General features: G+C 38.9%; 1 protein-coding gene across 3 annotated transcripts in view; it reads left to right on the top strand.

The window, feature by feature from the left end:
• Positions 1–6,359: 6,359 nt before the first annotated feature.
• Positions 6,360–21,790, top strand: part of LOC131236025 (disease resistance protein RPM1-like) — a 158,828-nt gene continuing 143,397 nt past the window's right edge. For 2 of the 3 annotated variants that reach the window (XM_058233114.1, XM_058233112.1), the window contains exon 1: positions 6,435–6,655. The gene's annotated coding sequence lies outside the window, so the exon portion shown is untranslated. Of the gene's footprint in view, positions 6,656–21,790 lie in introns of all 3 variants that reach the window. The other variant, XM_058233115.1, reaches the window with a different exon arrangement.

Raw genomic sequence — 21,790 nt, 5'->3', positions numbered from 1 at the left:
TCATTCTAGCTAGGGCGTCTGCCACCGAGTTCCCTTCGCGAAAAGTGTGGCTAAGAGTGAGGTTGAGGGTTTGGCAAAGAACCTAGTTAGCTCCCATTTTGTACTAGATGTTCCAAGAGTTGAGAGCTTGGGGGTCGATTGCCGCCTTGGCAATGGTCATGGAATCTGTTTCCACTATTACGTTGGATAGGCCCAATTTGTAACATAACGTGACGCCATCTAGCGTGGCTTGGGCCTCAACAATGGTGTTCGTAGAGGTGCCATAGTTTCTGTGGAAGGCGAACACAAGCTTGCCGTGATGGTCCTTGTAGATTCCTCCTCCTCCGTTCGCTCTTGGGTTGCCCCTCGAAGAGCCATCCACATTCAGTTTCAACCACATTCAGTTTCAACCAACCCCGGGGCGGTCTTGCCCATCTGACAAGAATGACTTTGCTAACAGGGGGAGATTTGGCTTCGGGAATTTGGAGGGTCTGAAGAGTGATGGAGTCTGACATAGAATTTCAATCTGCAGCCGGAATAGTGGCCGCAATTTCCCTTAACCAGCATGAAACCTTGAAAATGATCTGCCGGTCGGACATTGGTTGGTCATCAAAACGAGCATGATTCCTACTAATCCAAATCTCCCAAATAATGATACACGGGGCTATGCCAAAGAGGCAGGATAATCTAGTTTTGTTGCTGGCTTTTGAAATCCAAAGGCGAAGGCGCTGGTGGATTGACTGGTTGGGGGGAGAGACCAGGCCAAACAGACGGCTGAAGTAGCTCCAAACAGAATTAGCAATGGTCCCAAGGCTGAAAAGGTGATCCATATCTTCCTCTCCACCAGAAGTATGAACAGGGGGAGGAAGAAAATGATGTCCCCTGTTCAGTGGGCGCTGCTGTAAGGCTGAAAGCGTCTGAGAAAGTTGCCAGCTGGAGGGGGGATACCCTGATCCCGTAGAGTCGCATGCTGAGCTAGAAGCAGGCACCGACTGGAGAGGTAGTGACAATCTACCTCAGTTACAAGAGGAGGCTAATGAAATTCCAGAATTCTGCACTGCCTGGTCCACAGGGACAGCTCCATGGATTAATTTCCAGGTGAAGATGCTCATTTTCGGGGGGAGGGCCGTGTTCCAAACCCATTTGGACCAATAAGGGGCTGACTGATGATGCCTAATTCCATTCCAAGCTGATTTGCCTAATTCCATTCCAAGCTGATTTGGCCGAGAATTTGCCTATAGGAGGATAGATCCCATATTAGGTGATCAACCCTGTTTGATATCGCAATTGGCTCGCTGAAATCGTCTGCATAGCTGCTTGAGTAATGAAGGGCTAGATTTCTGTCAGACTTCTTGTGCGGGGTTGAGAATAGAAATCCCGGACCATTGTATCCTTGAGGTGCTGCGGAATGGGACTTGCAGCCACTCCAGCGAGCATACCACAACCAGTCCAGTTCTGGAACCAGAAATTGATCCTCCCTTCACCAATCAACCATTTGGAATGATGTAGAGTGAATTGCAGGACCTGAACATTTCCAAAATATATTAGGTCATGAGTAATTAGGTAGGCTAAAGCGTACTGAGTAAACTCTGTGGGGTCCATTGTGATTTATCTATTTTATCCACTACGTCCAGCCATTTTAACAGATAATTTTATAACTTGAGATCAAAATTTAAATATATCCAAAGCTCAAGTCAACCACACCACGGGAAATAGTATGAATTTAACATCTACTGTGGGCCACGTAAGTTTGCGATGAAACTGATATTTATGTTTTTCCTATGTCTGTGTAATCTTATGAACAGCTTGGGTGACAAAAAAACATCACTGTGGGCCTAGGAAGGTTTTAACGGTGTAAATCATTATTCACACTGCTTCTTGCGGTCGACGTGAGCTTTGAATATAATACAATTTTGGCTCAACCCCAATAATGATCTTTTAAAAAAAAAAAAAAAAAACACGGATGAATGGTATGGATAACCTACGCACATTCATAATGGGCCCAACGGAATTTACTCATTACCATAAAAACGTGCTGAGTTACTTATTATGCAATCCGATTTCGAGATTTTGTGCGTGATCCATTCTTAATAGCGCCATCTGAATCAAGGCAGACAACCTTAGACTATATATCTTTTATAAATAAACGGTTCGGATCATTAGAAGGCCTCATTTGAATGGGACGCGGGTTAGCTACTGACAGGTTGAGTAGCTAGACTCAGCTACTGAACCGAGGTCACCAAGTTCTGTGAGCCACACCATGATGTATGTGTTGTATCCACACCGTCCATCCATTTGGAGAGATCAAAATGATACAAAGGATGAGGTTGATCCAAAGTTGGAGTGGACCCCACCACAGAAAACAGTGGGGAGAGTGACATCCACTGTTGAACCTTTCTAAGGTCTACCATGATATTTATTTGAGATCCAACCTGTTAATGTGTCAATGCAGATATGAAAAAAGCGAAAACACAAAGATGGCTTGATCGAAAACTTTTGTGGCCCTCAGAAGTTTTTAATGGTGGGTGTCACTATCCCCACTGTTTTCTATGGTGGGGTTCACTTGAGCTTTGGATCTGACTCATTCTTTGGTTCATATATACCATAATATGACCTCTCCAAATGGATGGACGGTGTGGATGGTGGTTTACCCTAAAAACCACACTCCACAGTCATCTTAGGAATTAGTTGGATGAAAGATGTTACCTCAGAGCTGGTAGAACAGAAAGATATCAGAACCATTTCTGTACTCCAACCTTGGATGGGTGATGGATCAATTGGGGCCATCCATGTTGTGGACCTCATCATGGATAGATCATGTACGAAAAATCACAAATGTATAGAATTTTAACTTTTATGTTTGGAAGAATATTGCAAGGACATGGGCTCTTAGGCAGAGTATTTCAGCCCAACGGCGGCCAAAATAAGCCAGCACCAAAAGCGGGTTGCCCCCTTTAGCCCTACTATCAAGCTCATAAGGTGGGCAGGCTGGGCTTACACTTGGGTCTTACACTCATGAACCAGGCCCAGGCACGCTTGGGCCTGGCAGTGCACACATGCAAGCAATTATATACCATACAAGAAACATACAAACTGTGCATTATGTTCTCTCACCATGTAGATGGATGGGCTAAAAATCAAAGCTGGATGTGTAGGTTCTCATATAAATCCGTTAGTGCATCTGTCATGAATATGTTGTTGTATCAATTACCGATCTATTGTTGTATATATCTGTTATGGATCCATCGTTGTATCCACCAAAAATCTATGTTTATGTGTTCATGCTATAGATTTATTGCAGTGTAGCTCTAGTCTGAGTTTTGAGGAGATTAGCAAGGTGTTGAACATGAAAAGAGTAAAAGGCGTGACTGAATGTCATGACTTCATCAAGGATGTAGAGCTGAAGGGCGTGTAGTGACCTCACAAGCTAATGGGCAGCATTTGTCTTGGGTGAGAGGCTTCAGAGGCTATTAATGTCTACTGGGTATATTTTTAGCATGGAATTTATCGGACAAGAGTCTGTTTCTATGATAAGTGTGTTTGTCTATACATCAACATAACTGGAAATGGGTTTTATATATGACTACGGGCTTTGCTTAATATAGTTGTTATCTGGGCATGGCTATGGGTATTGCAAAACAATGGACAATTTTTTATTTTTATTTTTAATAATCAGCATGGTTGAAAAGTTGGCTTTAGACATGTATTATGTTGCATATGTGTATTTGGACTTGGTTGCTTTTACATTATATGTGGTTTTCTTTTCACACATATTTATTGTATGGATTATATGTGAAAATTGCTTTGGGACGAGAAGCAGTGTTTGTGTTTATGGGTATGTCAAACGTGTTTCTTTTGATGCCAATGGTTATGACATTGGTACATGAATATAAATTTTCATGGTGGAGAGAAAATACTAATGGCATTTTAGGGATATTGGCCCTAAGTGGAGTGCAATATATTGTCTGCCATGGAAATTGTTGAAATATTTGGTTTTCAACATCTTTCCCTAAGCAATTTCACCTTCATGGCCAAAGCTACCCCACATGTTTGAACACACGACAAGTACTTAATTCCCGTTCAGTCCATTGGTGAGCAACTACAGCATTGTGCCAAAGACTCTTTTTCTCCTGCGCAATCACAATTTGGGTCCCAGTTCCTCAACTAGCAACCTGACTGGACATCTACCAGCTTGTTGCCAGGGTTCAAGACTCTGAGGCCTTTCGACAAACATACAAACATACGTTACATGCCTGAAAGGCAGCCTTCCCACGCTGCTATATCTCTGTCTTCTTGGGCCGTGGCCTCTCTCTCTGTTGAGTCTGTCATCTGCCTTCGAAGAAAATGCCACGGGTGTCATAAGTCCCATTACAGCCTCCCCAGAGATGAAATCCTTCCCTGCTGAGCCATGCAATCCTTCGGTGCACCGCGCCTGGTGGACAAACTCTTCTTACCTGGCCTTCCTACATATATATGCTGCACTCAATGTCAGCTGCTCCTCACTACTCTCATTCAATTTCAAGTACGCACGCAGGTTTTCGAGGTGGTGTATCTACAAATATTTAATGGATTTATAAAATGGCCCAAAAATATCCACATTCCAAATTCAATAAATAAATTCTAATTTTCAACAAACAAATTTCATTAAAACCTTTTTGGAGTCACAGAAGTTTTAGACCTATATGATATTTGTTGTTACTCTTCATCAAGGCCTGTGTGACCTCATGAGAAAACTGGATCGTAAATAAACATTATAATGGGCCCTACGAATGTTTTAACAGTGCGAATCATTGTCTTGATCCCAGTGGGCCATTGGATAGGAATTGTCCACCGTGAATTGTACATGTGCGTGGTATCATCCCGATCAGATGATCACATCCTTTCAATTTAGGGCTTGATGGTGATATGATTTTGTTCCATTTTGTTATTCGATCATTGTTAGTTTTGGGTTGTAAAACTCATACATCACCGTAGGTCCATGGAACCCCAGCCTGGACCGATTCCTTCCCAGCAACGCTAGCACACAATCCGCTTCGGCTGATAAGAGGCCGCGCTGATGTACGGTTTATTAAAGATAGATGTGATACGTCATGGAATCACGTCGAAATCAGCCTTTCATGTCATGTTTGGCTTACGCGGTTATTAGCTGACTAATGTGTCTAACTACGTGGTGTTGAAAGTATCCTTTGAATATCGGGACGCGCCTTCAGTGAATCCCTTGCTGTAGGGCTTAAGGTATGTATATGTCCTGTATCCGTTCCGTTCATCCGTTTCTCCTGGCTCATTTTCAGGCACTGGCCAAAACATTAACCGATTTAAATCTCAAGTAGACCACATCACAATAAGCAGTAATAATTGAATGCTGACCGTTAAAAACTTTTTAGTAGCCATCAAATGTTATTTGTCATCCAACGTGTTGGTAAGGTCACACAAACAACAATGTGGTGGGTCCACCTGAGATTTGAATCCGCTGCATTTTTTGGATCATATCCTGAAATGAGCTGACAATAAGGACGTTAGGAGTGGATATAAGATAAATGCATCAAGGTGGCCCCGCAGTAATGTGGATACCAAAGCTGCGTCGGTAAATCTTTGGTTAGGAAAGGATCCCCGCTTCTCGATTGCGTGGTTGAGATTGCATTCCACGAACCAAAGGGCAGAGCTTTACAGTCCGTGACAGCTGTCGGAAAACTACTCCAAGGAAAAAATAACCTGTCTTCAATTATTAAAGTAAACGCTGATGTACGTCTCTGGCACACTGAGGCTCTTACTGTGCCAAGTGCATATATGACATTCTGGTCAAATATTCATCAATCCTGACCATCCATTAGTTTTTCCTTAATTTTCTTGATCACTTCTAGGAAAAAGAATCGATATTAACTGTAGGATGCTATTTTCAAACAATATCCTCTCATTTTATAAGTTGGTTTTCAAAGCCATGGACGGATGGTTTCACCTGATCAAATCCTTCATGGCTAACGAAACGTTGGTCAAATCTGATGGACGATCCTGATTGTTGATTTTGATCATTCAGCTATTTAAACCAAGAGACGTATTAAGAGCGTCACTGTTCCTTAGACATACTGAATAATTTTATAAACTGTACTTTAGAAGAGTATCTATGATTATACACATGCATGTGCTGGATGTACACCTGTCACCCATGTTTACAACGTAGACGGACCAATTCATGAGCCTCCCTTTCGATGCCACACACCCTGAATTTGACATGGTTCAATAGATCCCAACTGTTCGATCAATGACTTTTAATTTGACGGTTGAAATGAGTAAGATTACCTGATTATAGGGTCTTTGTGCCGTGCTCATTCACACGGGGATTGTTGAACCAGATGGACGGAGTGGATATAGCACTGACATCATGATGGCCCCCACAGAGGTTAGGCTTCAGCAGATTCATGTAACCCCAAGTATCAATAATAGAGTCCATGAAGAGGAAAGTAAAGCATCCAAGTTTCAATCATAGAGTCTATGAAAAGGAAGAGTAAAGCATTTCTGTTCTATCTTTAAAAAACTCATCCTATCTATTGGACATTTTTGTCATTCCTTTCCTTTCTCCTTCTCGGATTTGAGCGAGTGGTGTGAAATTCCGGTTCCAAAGATCAAGGCTGAGAGTTCTCCGACGCCGAAGAGAAGCATCCTGTAATTTTAATTTCCGGTATGGTTCTCACTCTCTTCTTCCCACCTATTGAGTTCGTTTTGGTCATGCATTCAGGCACACCAGGGAAGTGGATTGCTTGGCCCATCATGATGTCCGTGTTTAATCCACACCGTCCATTCATTTTGGTAGCTCATTTTAAAGCGTGAGCTAAAAAATAAAGCAAATCCCAAGCTCAAATATACGACACTTCAGGAAACAGTGGGGATAATAACACCCACAATTAAAATCTTTCAACGGCCAACCATGATGTTTGTTTGCCATCCAACCTGTTCATAAGGTCACATATCCCTTTATGAAGGTTATAAACAAATATCAGCATGATCTGAATCTTCTGAGGCCCTCAAGAAGTTTTCAACAGTATACGTTCAATCCTCATAATTTCCTGTAGTGTGGTCTACTTGAGCTTTGGATACACTTCTTTTTTAGGGTCATACTAAAATGAGCTGGAAAATTAAATCGATGGATGCATGGATAGACACATGCATCACGGTGGACCCCACAGGGTCATGCCTCAGGGATAACCTTGGTGGCGGGTGCTATACGCAATCCAATTGCGCTCACTACTCACCAGCATTTGTCCTCCCATGGGGTCAATTCCTTTTTTCTTTTTTCTTTTCTTTTTTTCATAATAATTAAGATATGCATGACAACCGCACATACAGCTGTATAGATCTCCTAGGATATATTTTACTTGAACAAATACTGTGTTATAAAGGGAATTTCAGAAAATATTATGTTATTAATATGATATTTACATTCCAATACCTTTTTTGTGAATGAAGTTTTCATTAAGCTATCTTATTAATCAAATTATTGTCAAATGAACTTTTTTGAGAACTCATCACACGTTATGTGACTCCAAAATCTGAACGGTCCCCACGTGAAGCAGCACCTCACGGAACCCCTAGGACCAATTTTTACTTTGAACCAAAATTTTAGTCGGCCATGAAAAATAAAAACAATTTTCTCCCTTATTTGCATTTCTCTTTGCTATGGCCCACCATAATTTTAGATCAGGGTGAAAATTTGTCCCTTGGGGTTCCATAGGATTCCGCATCACATGGATCGTTCGGATTAGATGCCTATGACACGTGTGCAAAGGTGCGCATGTGCGTATGTGCGCTGGTGAGCATGACTCAGATAAGTAACTTATTTCATATAAGAAAATTTTGTTTATGATTAATTATAAGTAACTTTTTGTACTTAAAATTATTTAATTATTTTAGTTATTATTATTATTATTTTAATCTTTTCTACTTTTCATGAGATGCTAAAGAGAGACATTAAGAGGAACCAAAGAGAGGAGAAGTTGATAAGTATGTCTTTGTCAAATGTACTTATCTACTTAATAAGGTACTTATCTGCTTAATAGGTGGAAACTAAGATAAGCTAATTGAGATATAAGTAGCTTGTGTTAAGTAACTTAAGATCCAAATGCCACCTTAATAATAATAATTAAATATGTACCTACATGAGTAATGCTCCCCTACAAACCATAACGCAGGGGAGCTATATGTCCATGTAAGGAAAAGCGTTTAACACCTAATTTGCCCTCACCCAATTTGCTTTCATCTTAATGTGAATTTCCTTGAACCCTTCAGTATTGATTGAACGCCCACCGTTAAAACTTCTTGGGGCCACAAAAGTTTTGTATCAAGCTTTTATATATATATATATATATATATATATATATATATATATATATATATATATATATATATATATATAGTAATGCTCTCCTACAAACCATAGCGTAGGGGAGTTATATGCGCACTGCATGAAAAATTATTTATACCGAATTTTTAATCTACACAATTTGCTTTCATTTCTGGTCAATTTCTTGCCAAAGGCTTTAGTGTGAAGGGAACAAGTGGGGCCCATCTTTATGTTTGCGCAAAATCTATTTCGTCCATCCATTTTTTAAGCCCATTTTAGGACATGCAACCATAAATGATGAGGATCCAAAACTCAAATGGGCCACACGTGAGGAAAGAGTGGGGAAAGAAATGCATGTCGCTGAAATGTTTTTGGGCTCTACCTTATGTTTATATGCCATCCAAACTATATATAAGTTCATTCCAATTAGGATGAATTGAAAATACAAAAAACTTAGCCTAATACAAAACTTTTATAGCCATATGAATGTTTCAACAGTAGTCATTCATTCCCTGTTGTTTCCTCTCATGTGGCCCACTTGAGTTTTAGATCCACCTCATATTTGGTTGCATGTTCTAAAATGAGCTCTCAAAACAGGTGGACAGAGTCAATTTATCACAAATATCACGATGATCCCCACCTAGCTTCCTGCCCACGAAAGCCTTGGGGCAGGAAATCCGTGTCCAACTGGAAGTGGAGTGCATCAGGCGGGAATGGTACTACCCCAAAACTAGCTAAAGATGGACGATCCCATTAGGGGCTCAGTGCGGCTAGCATGATATAAGTGTTTTATCTAATTTGTCCATCCATTTTGAAAGACCATTTTAGGGCAGGAGCCCAAAAAAGAGGTAGATTGAATGTTCGAGTGGACTAAACCATAGAAAGTAGTGGTGACAATGACCCCCACTGTTGAAACTTTCTTAGGGCTCACCGTGATGTTTTTTGGACATTCAACCTATTCATAAGGTCACATGGACTTGGATCAAAGGAAAACATAGATATTAACTTGAAAATCAGCACCCGAGTACGGAGACTACGGTCTTGAGTTTTCGGTCGTGAACCTCTAATGGTGTGGTGTTTGGACCCAAAAATCAGCACCCGAGTATGGAGACTCTGGTTTTGAGTTTTTGGCTGTGAACATAGTAAAAATGTACATGGGCGAGTTCCCATGTGCTCACACAATTTGGTTAACATTCGTCCATCATCAATAATATGAGTAATTTTAAATCAGCAGCATCAAAAATTAAGAAAAGATAAATAAACTCATGAATGTACGTCTAACATTCAAATTATACAATTCTGATAGTGGTGAGTGGGACTACACAAGTCACAATATGCATACCCAAAATGAATAAAGTATAACATATTATATTTTCACTCAACGCTTCAAAACATAATGACGGTGGTGCAAGCGGATCTAAGCCTACTCATTTGAGATCTCACTGGTACCTGCATCAATAATATCGCGTGTTTGGTGTTTTAAAATATCATCTTAAGTGGGAGTGAGTGATCAACTAAGTGTTACTATTATCCTACGTTTCACATGTTATCAAACTGATATAGGCATAGGCGATGATGGCATATCAAAACACAAAAATCATATCTCTAGTTCTTTAAATATATTAATGTCTTTAAATGTGTATGCATGGCCCGAGATCAATGATGCCAATATAGAACCACATCAACGTTATCGCTAGTAAGGACGTCAACATATGTGCAATGGTTAGCCGACACACAACCCAACAAATGTTATGAAATGCATGATTAGGTGAATATTTATAAATGTTCAGGTTAAATAGCCAGTTGACGATGAAGGGATACCACTGTCGAATCTCAGGTCTTTATCTAGATCACATAGTTCGTTCTGTCACTAGGCGGCTCCTCACCAGTATTCCTTGATCCACTTTAGGTTTCATTGTCCCTAACTCCCTATAACTTAATTGGATTTGTAGTAAGGCTAACTGCCCAAGGATGGCCAAGACTAGAGATAAAGGTTGTCACCTGACCCCAAGTGTGGAGAAAGCATACCACACATATCATCATCATCATGATAGGGTCACACATTCATATGTACTCGACGGTCACTACGGGGAGGTGGTAACTCAATGTTTTTCCAACATGGCGGGCTCCTCACCTAATGTTTTGCCAATGTGGCAGGCCCATCACCCTAATAGAGGCCAACTGCTCATACGCAATGTCACATACCACCATATCCGACCCTCGAGTCTTATCACATCGTATCATGCTAATAGTTATGAATGAACCTCATTTGTTAAAAACAGGATATCCTAGATTCCATATTGTGTTGCAAACATTGGTCAAATATGCGATCTATCGGTGTAATGGACAAATTTGATTGTCTAAGTAAAACCCCGTACAGACTGGCATTGGGTGCAAGCATCCAATGTAGTTTCAACTACTGATCACCTAAGTTCCGCCTCGGTCAGGCACATTAGTCGGGATAGCCGAATTCGACGATCATCCCTTGTTTCAAGGTTAGCCAAGGTTCGATCTCTTTCTATTATAGCCTACTTTATAGAATATGACTAATTAGTGATATAGCATTTATTTAATATTAACAGAGATCTCCAGCTTAACTCTAATAAAGCAATGTATCTCAAGGCAAACATTAATCAAAATTAAAAAGTATCCGTATTCAAGTCACAACAAAATAGGCAAGGAACATAACCAAGGCTATAAACACATTAAACACCCTTAAAATATGCCATTATCATCACAAACCATAATTAATCACCAACAAGCCAAGTATTAAAATAAGTAAGCATTTCATCATACATGTTAGCTACCAATACTAACAAAATCAAATATTTATAAGGAAAAGCATTTAGGGAATAATTGACTTAAGGGTTCCTACCAAATCAAAAGGGATCATAGTCTATCACCCTCAATGGTTAATAAATGAAAACCTATGAGAATTATCTACATCTAAGGAGGATTTCTTCCAATCTGTGGTACTTCTAGGGTAAGGGTTTACGGTAAAATCACCGGTACTGAATCAAATGCCAAAGCCAATATGAGATACACATGATTTAATCTAAAATGACTTTGATTATGAAGAATGGCTCAATCCTTATATCTATTGTTGACGAAAGGGGTGTGGTGGAGGATTCGGAAGCAGTTAGGAATTTTATTAAAGGGGTAAATGATAAGAAGATGTTAAACCTCACAAGCACTCACCCACCTTTACTCTCTCTCTCTCTCTCTCTCTCTCTCTCTCTCTCTCCTCTCTAGGGCACAAATTTGTGTGGGGTGAATGGCTTCCCAAAAAAACCTCTTTATAGCACCAGAAATGGTGTAAATAACCCCTATGCCAAGGGTTAAGGCTATCAACCCTATGGGAGGTTACTTTTCACTATTGCGGCCCATAGAAAAGTACATGCATTGATCTAAGTCATGGAATATGTGACTTTAGTAGGGATCTATGTAAGAGTGCGGCCATTCCGACATCTAGATGTGTAATCAACAGTTAAGGTCCTATTTCAGTTCAACGGTCACTGATGGCCGATCAAAGCCGCAACTATACGAATATGGCCAACATATTATCTTGCATCATTGTCTTATGTTTGATCATATTTTAACGATCCAAAAGCCACAACTTCATTAAGATTTAGATGGAGAAAATTAACTTAAGTTCTTGACAAATCCTAAGGGCATTCATACATCTCATGCGCTCGCCTTGCTAGCCCAAGTTGAGCGATTCGGTGCATCATCTTAGTTCGAGGTCCCGCGATGGATGTCAAGCCCTCTAAGATGAAAATCTTTCTATAGTTTCGAGTTTAATGGCCCACTGACGAGTGATCTTAAGCTTATTTAAATAATCATAACATTTCTAGAATGAATTTGGTAGTGAGTTTTCTTATGTACGATGATTAAGGTTTGGATTATCTAAGTTCATAGTGTAGCCTATTCGCAGTTAACAAAAATGACGATTTGATCCTAAGCACCTTACATTGTTGGTTCTTAAGCTAATAGAGTAATTAAGTCAGTTCAGTTTGTTAATCAAGATGTGCCCCTAGTTGTTTTGACTTTAGGTAGGTCTTTATTTAGTAACAATTGTCTTGATTAGTCAGTGATAGGCTGGATAGATCTGGGCCCTAGATAAATAGGTCACAAGGTTAGGTCCAAGAGTTTGTGATCGAGTGTATTCATTAACTTTTTATAGTTAATGGATCGAATTTGTGCGGTTCTTTACTAATTACACCTGCGTATAGGTTAACATCAAGTGTTAAATGTTAGTAAATGATAAAATAAGCTAATTCTACTATTTTTTAAAGAATTTTTAAAATTCAAAATAGCGAAAATCTAAGACGTTACAATCTACTCTCCTTAAAAACAATTTCATCCTCGAAATTGCGTGATATCAATAAATACGTATATTCTCATTTCGTACGCCTAAGTTTTCATTAATTTAACGTTCATATACGTGTTATGGTGTATAATAACTACACTATCCTAGCTTATTGTAGTCTACCCCCCTTAAAAACTTTCACCATCAAGATTCTCTTAAATTTTTTTAAAGAATTAATATTCATGACATTAGTTCCCCACTATCCAAAGCAAAAATTTCTATTTTTAGTGTTCGGTTAACGAGACGATTGTATTAGACTTGAATCTGATACATCGATCCTCTACCTGACCAGGGTTGAACGCTCGTTATATCCCTTCCTAGTCCTAGTGGATCTTCGTCTTCTGCTCCATTAAAGCAGTAAGTCCATTAGTAGTCACCTAAGATTGGGGATCAGGTCAAGTTGTGAATGCCTCACAAGTATATAGTTTCGTAATTCCATAGTCCGATCAGTCTAGATGTTTGAAAAATATCTCAAATAATTGAAAAGTTTAAGTTTCAGATCTATAAAACTTTCCTTTAGGTCATGTTTAAATATGGTTCTTGCTTAATTTATATTCAACTTGGTGGGTAATGAATTTTCCACGATGCTTAAGTTTAAATGACTATCTAAAAAAGATTCTTAATGGCCTAAGATATCATCTCTATATTCTCGTTTCGATCCTGTAACCTATGGGTTATGGGCTTGCCAGACTTTGGTTATGTTGATTTTGAAAAGGAAGGAAGAATCAAAAGTTATAACATGTTATGGAGGTTTAGAGAGATTGCGACGCAAGGATGGGTGTGGAGAAGGGAAGGGAAAGAATATTGTCTCCTCAACATGATGTGAACCTTGAATCCACCAGGTATAATGTCTCTTGAATCCACAAGGGAATAAGAAAAATCATAATATTTTATTCAAATCCAACTCTAAAACAAAATTACAATACTTTAAATAATAGTACTCAAACCCTAATCAAGAGTCCTAATTCGACTAAACTGGAATAGAACAAAATTGTAAAACATGATAAAAATAAATAAATAAATCTAATTTAATCACGCAGGATGATTTCTGACTTGATAAGAAAAAAAAAAAAAAACCAAGAAGACACCGAAGATTAAAACCTTAAGATGAAAAAGCTACGTTGGTTCCATCGGTGACTTGCAGTTGTAGAAATTTTCAATTTCAACTGGTAAGTTGCTGGTAATATTTTTGGTATATTTAGTTATTGAATTATTTTTAGAATTTTTATGGTAATTTATCATCAATTCTATCTTTGTCCCATCAAATTTCATGTTATTTCGAATTTCAAAAACATTATAAAAATTTCAGAAGTACCAACTATCTAAAATTGATGATTTTTCTGCTTGTTCCAAAACATTCTAAATTCAACATCATTTAATTTTAATTTCCAATCAGAGTTATATTGAAAAAGATATGTATTTCAATCTAGTTTTTCAAGCACCCCAATCAAAGTTATATTGAAAAAAATATGTATTTTTGAAGTCAATATATTTAAGTTATCAAAACGGGAATCACCTTCGATTTTGGGGGTCGACTCTCAATTTTTGTTTAATTGGGGATCAACCCTTACCTTCTATTTAATTGAGGGTTGACCTTGAGCTGCTATCTCTAAATTCCTTTTCATCTGGGATTCTTGAAATTCTAAAATTGGATTTTCCATTCTTTCTTACCTCGGTCCACCCACTTAAGTGGTCTTTATATGGATTCAGGTTAATTGAAGTTTTTACTGACTCAATTTCATCGACTAAGGTGATTCTAAGATACAAATTACTACGTCCAAAGTCAAACAAAATCAGGAATTTGATCTTAAGGTTCCCATTTCTAAATCTCAAGTCCAAAAAATAATAATAATAATAATAATTGGTAAAATTTTGTCCTAGGGTTCTTGTTTCTAAATTTGAAGTTTCAAAACAATGCAACCTGAAAAATTTGGTCATAGGATTCATTGTCCCTAATTTACTGAATTTCTTACATTACCGGATACTCCCAAACTAGAAAAATCCTCATTAAGGTCCAAACCTCTAATCTTAAGTGCCTTAATATCTAGTTATCATTGTCTATACAGTCCTCATTCTTAAAGTCTTGGTTATCACAATAATCCACTCTGATACCATTCTATCACGTCCCGAAAATCGGCACCCAAGTATGTAGACTCTAGTCCCGAGTTTCCAGGTATGAAGCTAGTAAAAATACATATGGGCAAGTTCTCACATGCCTGCACAATCTGGTTAACATTCTCTCATCTTCAATAATTAGAATAGTTTTAAATCGACGACATCAAAAGTTAAGCAAAGATTACTAAACTTAGGAATGTATGGCTAACATTCTAATTGTACAATTCCAGTAGTGGTGTTCGCCCGGATGGGGACTACACAAGACACAATATATATACCTAAAACAAATAAAGTGTAAAGTATTTTATTTCTGCCCAACACTTCGAAACATAACGACGGTAGTGTAAGCAGATCTAAGCCTACCCATTTGAGATATCAGGGTACCTGCATCCATAATATCCCTTGTTTTTTGTTTTAAAAGACCATCCCAGGTGGGAGTGAGTGATCAACTCAGTGATACTATTACCCTAAGTTTCACATGTTATTAAACAGATACAAGCATAAGTGATGATAGCATATCAAAAGACAAAAACCTTACATCTGGTTCTTTAAATGCATGAATGATATGAAATGCATATGCATGTCCTAAGATTAATGATACCAATGTATAATCACATCAACATATGCGCAATGGTTGGCCTGCAACATAACCTAATACGAATACATGATTAGTTGACCATTTATTAATGTTTAGGTCAAACGATAGGTTGGCAAAGTAGGGATACCATCATCAAATCTCAGGTATCTATCTGGATCATGTGGTTCGTTGCAACACCAGGTGGCTCCTCACCAATATCCCTTGATCCACTTTGGGTTTCAATACCCCTAAATCTCGATAACTTAATCAGATTTGTAGTAAGACTGATCACTTAGTGACAACCATGACTAAGGCAAAAGTTGTCACCTGACCCAAGTGTGGAGAAGGCACACCACCCATATCATCATCATCATGATAGGGTCGCAACATTCCTATGTGCTTAACAGTCACTATGGGGAGTCTCGACACCCAATGTTTTACCAACATGGTGGGCTTGTCACCCAATGTTTTGCCAATGTGGCAGGCTTGTCGCCCTAGTGTAAGTTGACAGCTCTGACACAGTGTCTCATACCACCATGCCCGGCCCTCAAATCTTGTTGGATCATATCACGCTAATGGTTAGGAATGAACCTCATTCATTGTTAATATGGTATCCTGAATTTCATATTGTGTTGCAAAGATTGGTCATATATGTGATTGAGCCACACAATGGATTGATATGATTATTGAAGGGGAACCACACACCGACATTAGGTGTAAGCATCCCATATAATTCCAACTATTCCAGATTTGCACCCGAGTTCTGCCTCGGTCAGCCACATGAGTTGGGATGGCCGAATTCGTCAATCATCCCTTGTTTCAATGTTAGGTAAGGCTCGACCTTTTTCTATCATAGCCTAATTTATCAATCAGTATGACTAATCAGTGAAATAGAATTTATTTGATATTAACAGGAATCGCAAGCTTAGATCTATCAAAGTAATATATCTCAAGGCAAACATCAATCCGAATTTAAAAGTATCCATATTCAAGTCACAACAAAATATGTAAAGAACATGCCCAAGGCTCTAAACACATTAAATACCCTTGAAATCTACCATTATCATCACAGGCTCTAATCAATCATCACCAAGGCAAGCATTAAAATGAACAACCATTTTATCATACATATTAGCTACTAATACTAACAAAATCAAAGATTTCTAAAGCATTTAGGGCATAATTGACTTAAGGGTTCCTACTAAATCAAAATGGATCTTAGTTTATCACCCTAAATGATTGATAAACAGAAACATAGGAGAATAGTCTGCACCTTAGGAGGATTTTTCCCATTTTGTGGCACTTTTAGGGTTATGGTTTACAGAAAAACTACTGGTAAGATACAAATGATTTAACTTAAAAGGACTTTGATTAGGAAGAATGGTTCAATCCTTACCTCTTATTGTTGACGAAAGGGGTGTGACAGAGGATCCGGAAGCTACTAGGGTTTTATTAAAGGGAAAATAGCAAGAAGATGATAAACCTCACAAGCACTTACCCACCTTCACACACTCTCTCTTTCTCTTCTTTTTCTCTTCTGATGTGGGGAGGGACGTGATGAGGTCGATCACCACTTTCCTCAAGAGACATCTACTCCAAATCCATAGAGCTCTCTAGACTCCTCACAGAGCTTCCTCGAATCTACGAGGGATGGAGGTAGAAATAATTTCTAATAAATTCAAAATAACTTGGTTGATATTAAAAAAAGTACAACCCTTTAAATAATAAGCTCAAACCTAGCATGGAGCTTTAGATTTAGACTCCAACTCAAACACCCTAAAAACGTGACTTACTATATAAATAGTAAACTTACTATTTATAAACGGTCTCTATTCCTACTAGAGTTCATGGTTTTCAGCCAATAGTAGTAAGTGTCGAATTTGACCCAACCACGTTATTCTCCTAACTTTTCTAAGCTCTTTTCATGTTGGGCACGACTTCTAGAACTCAAAGGATCAAATGTTATACTTAAACTAACACTAACTATTTATAATAAAATGAAAATAAAAGGGACTTTTGACCGCCGATCTGATGGAATCTCACAAATCTGGCATGGGCATCCCAACATAGTAGGGTTAGTTGGATTAAGTAGGTTCTGCTACCCTAAAATCATATATAATATGTCGAAAAACTCATCTTGGTTTGCGAGATATGATTGCTTTAAGGTTCTGATGGTCCAGATCATTTTCACCTCCAATCAGGCCTTCTCCGGTCCATCTTTGCCATGAAAGTGTTTGCGACCCACTCTACATCTCTCCACTCTAGGGTACAAATTCGTGTTGGGTAAAGGGCTGCCCCAAAACAACCCCTTTATAGCACCAGAAATGGTGCAAATGGCCCCCATGACCAAGGGTTAAGGGTATTAACTCTATAAGAGGTTAATTTCCTCTATTGGGGCCCATAGAAAAGTGCATGCATTGATCTAAGTTATGGAATATCTGACTTTATTGGGAATTTACATAAGGGTGCAACCGTTCTTACATATGGATGTGTTGATCAACGGTTAAAGTCATATTTCAAATCAACAACCATTGATGGACGATCGGAGTTGTGGCTATATGAATATGGCCTGCATAATATCTTATGTCAGTGTCTTTAGTTTGATCGTAATCTAAAATTCCGAAAGCTACAACTTTGTCAAGATTCTAATGGAGAAAATTAACTTAAGTTCCTGACAAATCCTAAGCGCATTTGTAAATCTCATATGCACACCTTGCTAGCCCAAGTTGAGCTATTAAATGCATTATCTCTACTCGAGGTCCCACGATGGACGTTAAGCCCTCTAAGATGAGTACCTTTATATAGTTTCAGGTTTAGTAGCTCACTAACGAGTAGTGTAGAGCTTGTTCGGATAATTATGACATTTCTAGAATGAATTGGGTAGCGATATTTCTTGTACGCGATGATTATGATTTAGAATATCTAAGTTCATAATGCGGCTTATTCACAATTACCGAAAATGGCGATTTGATCCTAAATACCTTAAATTATTGGTTCTTAAGATAATAGAATAACTGAGTCAGTTCAATCAGTTTATTAATCAACATTCATCCCTAGTTGTATTCACTTTAGTAGGTCTTTATTTAGTTACGATAGTCTTGATTAGTCAGTAATAGGTTGGCTAGATCTACAACATAAATGAATAGATCACAAGGTTAGACCTAAGAGTTTGGTGATCAAGCGTATTTGTTAGCTTCCTACGGTTAATGGATCGAATTTGTGCAATTCTTTACTGATAACACTCATGTATAGGTTAATATCAAGTGTTAAAGATTAGTAAATGAAAAAAAAAAAAAAAAAAAAGCTTTCTAACAATTTTTTTTGAGAATTTTAATAATTCAAAATACAAAAATCCGGGACATTACATGTGGTCCACTAGATCATTCAATTGCTTCATTTTTTTTAGTTCATGTCATAAAATAAATTTTCACAATGGATGGTCGGTGTGGATAAAATACATACATCACAGTGGGCCCACAGATCCTAATAGGACCGTCCGCCTCTAGCTAGGTCTCGACAGGGTAGTACCCAATCCACACCTGACTTCAATTAATGCCATCAAGTTCTATAGGCCCACCATGACGTGTGTTATATCAAAAACTTTGTCCATTTGGCCAGATTATTTTAGGGCATGAACCCAAAAATTTGGCAGATCAAAAGCTCAAGTGGACCATACCACATAAAACAGATGATAATGAGGACAACAGTTGAAACCTTCCTAAGTCCCATCATGATGTTCATTTGCAATCCAACTCGTTCAAAAGGTCACACATGCTTCAATTAAGGAAAAAAAAAAATATCAATTTCATCCAAGAATTCCGTCGCCCAAGAAGATTTCAATGATTGGCGTTCAATCCACACTATCTTCTCTAGTGTGGTCAACTTGAGCTTTGGCTTAGCCTATTTTTTGGCTTATGCCCTAAAATGAACTCCACAAATGAATGAACGGTTTGAATATAACATCAAATACATCATAGTGGGGGTCATGAACTTGGTGACGTGTGTGTGTGTAGCAGAACGCTCACCTGCAAACTAGTTTGCACGGGCTACCTACGAACTTTTTTGAGAACTCATAATACGTGATGAGTCTCGAAAATCTAAACGGTCCACATGAAGCAAAGCCTCATTAAACCCCCTGGTACCAATTTTTACTTTAAACCAAAACTTCGGTGGGCCATGAAAAATGCAAATAGTTTCTTCCCTCAATTTGTATTTATCTTTGCTATGGCCCACCAGAATCTTAAATCAGAGTGAAAATTCACCCCTAGGGGTTTCATGGGATTCCGCATCTTATGGACCGTTCAGATTCGACTCCTATGACACGTGTGCAGGTGCACACGTGCATAGGTGCGTAGGTGAGCATGCCTATATATATATATATGTGGAAATGATACTATGAGGTCGACCTCATGCGAACTTCCCTTGAGGTTGAGTTGTGTGGGCCCCACCGTCGTGTGTGTCGAACATTTATCCCATCAGCTAGATGCACCATTCCTTGGTGGGCCATGGATTTAAAAATCAAGTCAATCCATGACTTGCATGGGCCACACTACATACAACAGTTGAGAGGGGTCACCCTCCCATGCAGACTAAGTGGAGATACCTCATTTCAACACTTGAGGTCTTGGTATTGATCCCTAGCGGGGGTGGCTAACATAGAGTGTGTGTACTTACGTGGGTGTGTACTAACAAGCTAACTGAAAAGAAAAAAAAAAAAAAACATTTATAATCATTTATTCGGCGCACTGAGATGTGGTTCACAAATCTAGCCCATTCATTGTGTCTGTCCCACTTGGATGAGTCATACCAAGTTTCAGTTGCATCCAAAACTCAGGTGAATTTTATATGTTTTAGTCATGTCTTCACATGATTTTAAATGGTATGGCACACCTGAGTTCCGTATAGGGCTGATTTTTGGGATATCCCATAACCTAAAGGGACCCAGATCAAATGCACGGTATTGATGTTTGACACACATGACAGTGGGGCCCACACAGCTGGACCTCATGGGAAGTTCCCATGAGGATATATATATATATATATATATAAACGATTTTCAGTATAATCATATTCCCAATAAGTTGCATGTGGAACCATCCTGATGCATTCATGACATCCATTCCAACCATCAAACACGTGTTCCTTGTTTGGCCGTGCGCGTAAAAATCAGTCCAATTCATTACTTAGGAGGGGCACATGAGCAGGAAAAGTTGGGTGGGAAGGGCGTGCCCTCTCAAATGTTCCCTATTCTGTGGCCCACCTAAGTCATGGATTGACTTGATTTTTGTGTCCATTATCAAACATGCATGGTTGTCCGACGCAGGTTAGCGTGGATGTCCCGAGCCCATCATGGTAACCCATGTAACTAATTGTGGTGCAATCGGTTAGTTGTGGGACCACCGTGATGTGTTGGCATGCACCTAACCATCATGCATGTCGTCCACACCCTGGATTCTAATTGAGGGCACCCCGAGTTCTCGGACGCGGATTACCTACTGACGGCGTCACTAGTATCTCCTTGCCAAGTGACGTCACCATGTTTTATGGGCCCCATCATAATATATGCATTGTATCCAAACCGTCATCCATTTGGAGAGATCATTTTAAGGCATGAACCAAAGAATGAGGCAGATTTAAAGCTCAAGATCACAGAAAACAGTAAGAATTGAACTCCTACCATTAAAAACTTCTTGGGGCCCACAGAAGTTTTTGATCTAGCTGATATTTGTATTTTCCCTTCATTCATATCCACGTGAATTTATGAACAGACTGAATCTAAAAAAAAAAAAAAAAATCATGTAAGCCCTAGGAAGGTTTCAACGGTGGGCATCACTGTCCCCTTGTTTTCTGTAACAGGGTCCACTGGAGTTTTGAATCTGCTTCATTTTTAAGCTCATGCTGTAAAATAATCTTGCCAAAATTGATAGACGGTGTTGATACAACACATACATCATGTTGGGCCCACAGAACTTGGTGACATCACTTCAGCAGCGTGATAGCTGTTAAAGGCGTCAGTAGCTAATCTGCATCCCGGATTCTCATACAAGACTAACCATGTTGCGTATATGCCATCCAATCCATCAATGTGAAATACCTACCCCAGGTTATGGTAGACTTAAAAAATCAGGCTATTTTGAGACTAAGACGGGCGTCCACTTCAACTCTTCCTACACGTTGTTGGGCCACAAGGATTGGCCAGATTTTTGGAGGTCAAATTAGATAACATATACATGATAGTCGAAGTGGATGTCATCAACAGATCACACGGAGCCTATAACAACCTTTCACCACATTTTGATGAAAAAAGTTTGCGCTTTATAATTTCCAACATATATGTGTATATAGAGAGAGAGCATCCCTGCCAAGTACGGTTAGGGCAGGCTCTACAGTCGTGTACGTGAAATCCATGGGCAGG

This window comes from Magnolia sinica, unplaced genomic scaffold (genome assembly GCF_029962835.1).
Source record: "Magnolia sinica isolate HGM2019 unplaced genomic scaffold, MsV1 ctg129, whole genome shotgun sequence".
Lineage (NCBI taxonomy): Eukaryota > Viridiplantae > Streptophyta > Magnoliopsida > Magnoliales > Magnoliaceae > Magnolia > Magnolia sinica.
Note: the sequence above shows the minus strand (reverse complement) of the source record. Positions and strands in the feature narration are given on the sequence as shown.